Source organism: Oratosquilla oratoria, chromosome 18 (assembly GCF_046742065.1).
Source record: "Oratosquilla oratoria isolate Oo_2021 chromosome 18, ASM4674206v1, whole genome shotgun sequence".
NCBI classification, from domain to species: domain Eukaryota; kingdom Metazoa; phylum Arthropoda; class Malacostraca; order Stomatopoda; family Squillidae; genus Oratosquilla; species Oratosquilla oratoria.
In genome coordinates, this window is record NC_134794.1 from 53,364,360 (window position 1) to 53,368,481 (window position 4,122).

Here is a 4,122-nt window from a genome sequence, read left to right on the forward strand (position 1 = left end):
TGTCAGATGGTGCAGTGGGGCGGCGATAGTGGCGAACCCTGCCACAAACCTCCGGTAGTACGTGCACAAACCCAGGAAACTGCGCAGCTCCGAGACACTGAGGGACTGGCCATCCTTCCATAGCGGTGACCTTGAGTGAGTCCGTTCTCACGCCTTCCCTTCCGACGACATGTCCCAAGAACGGCACTTCTGACTTGAATAGAGTGCACTTCTTTGGATTCAGCTTCAGGCCAGCCTTCCTCATGCGGCTGAACACTTCTGTGAGCCTAGCCAGCTCCTCCTCGAAGCTGTTTCCAAACACCAGCACGTCGTCTAGGTAGACGACTGCCGCCTTCCATTGCATACCGTCGAGTACACGTTCCATGAGACGCTCAAAGACTCCAGGGGCGTTCATGAGGCCAAAGGGCATCACGTTCCAGTGCCACAGGCCTTGCCCAATCGAGAATGCTGTCTTCTTTTTATCCTCAGGCGCCATCTCGACTTGATGATAGCCTGACTTCAAATCCAGCGTGGAGAACCACTGGACCCCACTGAGAGCGTCCAACGTCTCTTCGATACGGGGGAGAGGATAAGCATCAGGGACAGTGACGGCGTTCAGCGCCCGGTAATCTATGCATTATCTCCGGCTTCCGTCCTTCTTCGTCACTAGGACTACGGCGAGCACCACGGGCTGTCTGACCGCTCAGTCACTCCCGTTGCTACCAACTCTCGAACAAGCTTTTCCATTTCTTCTCTCTTTGCTGGTGGGACCCGACGAGGCACCTGCTTTGTGGGAGGACTATCTCTGGTATAGATGCAGTGCTGAACCAATGACGTGCGACCCAAGTCCATGTCTCCACTGCTGAACACGTCACGGTACTGTGCAAGTAATGCCTTCACTCTACTCGCCTGCTCAGCTGTCAGCTGCGTGATACTCCTCTCCGCCAAGTCTTCCAAGTACTCAGGCAGGCCCTCTGGTAGGTCCTTTTGTTTCTTCTCTTCCTTCGGTGACTCCATCTTGCTGTTAGCGGTGGCGGTAGTGGTGGATGCGGTGCAAGGTCGTAGAAGCAGAGGTGCGGGCCACTCTTCCTTTCCGTGCTTTACCTTGGTTGGGTGACTTGACGGCCTGAGATCTCTACCCTCTGGGTTCCCTTACCTCATCCTTCGTGGCGAGCTCTCCATTAGGATTCAAAGGCACTTCATAGCCTCTCACTGACATCCTACCCTCCTGGAGATCAACACACGCCCCCACGCGATTAAGGAAATCCAACCCCAACAGGCATTCATCTTCCATCTCCGCCACAAGCACAGGCAGGCGTTCAGTCACCCTGCCTACAGCCAGATTCACCCACACCGGTCCCTTCACTGGTACACAATCTCCCGTAACACCGCACAGTTGCTGACCCACGCACTTCACACCACGTCCTGGTAATACTCCCTCTCGTACGAAGGTCCTCTCTGTCCCCGTATCCACTACCATCTCCACTTGGCGTCCATTGATACTCCCTGTCACCTTGATGGCGTCAGACGCCGCCACCTGACGACACCTTAGATGGCTTGGGGCGCCCGAGTGCTCTGCTGGGAAGGTGCCCCGGCCCCCAGCTGCTTCAAGTTTCCCGCCGACGGCGTCACTCCCTTGGGGTGGCGGCACTCAGGGGAACTGTGTCCTCGTATTCCACAATTCCAGCAGCAGGGCTCGAACACCGGTCGCATTCCGTCCTCCAGCGACCATGACCTCCTCTTGCAGTCGTGCTTTTTGTGACCTACCTGACCACAGTTGAAGCACGATCCTTTGAAAGGCTTGAAGCTCACCTTCCCACCAGGTTGAGATGTCTTGCCACTTGCCTGCGCACGCCTGGCCCAAGCACGGCTCGGGCGACGCTTCCACGCGTCGCTGGGAGGGGGAGCAGCAGGGCTGACGCTCATGAGAAAGGCTTCAAACTCCGCTGCCCTTGCCAAAGCCTCTCTCACGTTCTTGGGCGCAGCCTGCTTCACGTGTATTTGTAACTGCCTATCGTGAAGAGCGTCCACGAAGCAGTCCTTGGCCAACATATCCACGGTGTCCTCCGTGGCCATGGGGTAAGCGCCCCTCACTAGCGCTTCCACGTCCTGCGCTAGTAAGGGAAGGGCCTCGTCCTTCCCTCGCCTCCTCGTCTTTAGTTGAGCCCGGAACACCTCCGGTTGCCGCCTCCTGCCGAAGCGACGCCGGAGAGCCCCAGCTACACTGTCGTAACATCGCAGTTGCGCGGGGGTTAAGTGCTCCAGCACTTCCAACGCCTGCCCTTTCAGCACACTCACCAGCTGAAAGGCCTTCTCTTCCTGTGACCAACTATGACGAGCTGCAACCACATCGTACTGTGCCTGGTACGCGTCCCAAGACACCTTCCCGTCATATTCAATCACCTTCCTCTCTTTCTCGTACCGCGTGACCTCACCACCTCCACAGGCCCCCCGGGGTTGCAGTTCAACTGAACGACTCCCCAGACGTCTCCCTGTGAGGTCGTCCCCTGGGTTCACGTGGCAACAATCGCCCCTCGGCTGTAGAGACTCCGGTGGCGGCGAGAGGCTACGAGGAGGTGAGGGTGGAGGTGAGGGTGGTGGGGTGGTTGTGCTCACCGCTACGCGACGCTCAGCAAAATTGCACCATGTTACGGTATTAAGATTGGCTGCAATCTCCCCATTCTCCTGTCTCACCAAAACCGCCTCCAGTGTCGATACCTTGTCAAGACACGTCTGCATGTGCTCACGATACCTCTCTTCTATTGCTTTCATCTCCTCCTTAACCTCTTCTTTCACTGCCACCACATCCTCCTTAACCTCTTCCTTCATTGCCAATAACCTCTTCCTTAACCTCCTCTTTCACACAGTGGTACACGTCGTCAGTATACTGGTTAGCACGTGTTTCTAACGATCCCATGTTCTCCCCCATAATAGCCCTCAGTTCCTCTTTCACTTCAGTCATGACCTGTTTTTGTTGATCCATTTGGATCGCAAGCATATCTGCCATGACCTGTTGTTGCTGTTTCAACATCTCGGCCACTGAGCGTTGTGCCAAGAGCAACACTGACTGAGGAGATACATGTTCTGTAGCCTCTCGGTGCAACACCGTGTCATCCTCACATTCACTCGACGCCATGACACTCGACTCCTGCTTTCCTTCAATTTCTCTGTCTTTACCATCACCGGTGACATCCATGATCACTTGAGTCACTTATCACTTCAATATCAAATCACTTATCACTTCGATATCAAGTCACTTATCACTTCAACCTGATCCCGCTTCTGACGCCATTTGTTACGTACGCATGGACATTAACTCACCTTTTCTATTGCACGTAGGTGTGACCATTTATGCCACGAGTGATGAACATAAGATCACGCATACAATTATCCTGGTCAGGGAAAGGCAGGAGTGTCACTTTCTTCATTTTATTCTAACTAACGAATATGAGGATTTTACACGTGTGTTTAACACCAGTACTAGACTCAGTCTGCTGCTATGCGAGGTATGGCGGGCGACGCCGGGACCCCCCCCCCTTGGGGTCCCCCCACGCATACCCTCGCTACAATACCCCTTGCTATGCTTTCTCTCTCCGACATCACGCATCACTCACACATACAAAATCACGTCACGTCCATACTAACCATCCAGGCACACTATGCAACATTCATTCATGCTCTTTCGCCACAATATGCATAAATAAACAAATTAATAAATGAATAGATGAATAAATAAATAATCAAACAAATAAAACAGCTAAATAAACAAATGAATAAATAGATAAATAGAGAAATATATAAGTAAATAACCAAATCAAGAGATACGTGAATAAAGTAAATTATGTTTATTATCGCCATTAATCAAGTTATCACGGCACGGATGGAGATGGTCATCAATCGACTCCCCGAAGACCCAGGAACGCGAGGAGCTAGAAGGAGCGTGAAGGTGACAGTGACAAGTGGCGCAACAGGAGGACCTTCCTGACGAAGGTGAGGACCTTCCTGACGAAGAAGAGGAACATCCTTACGAAGGAGAGGACCTTCCTGGCGAAGGAGAGGACCTTCTTGACGAAAAAGACCTTCCTGGCGAAGAAGAAAACCTTCCTAACGAAGGAAAGGAACTTCCTGACAGAGAGGACCTTC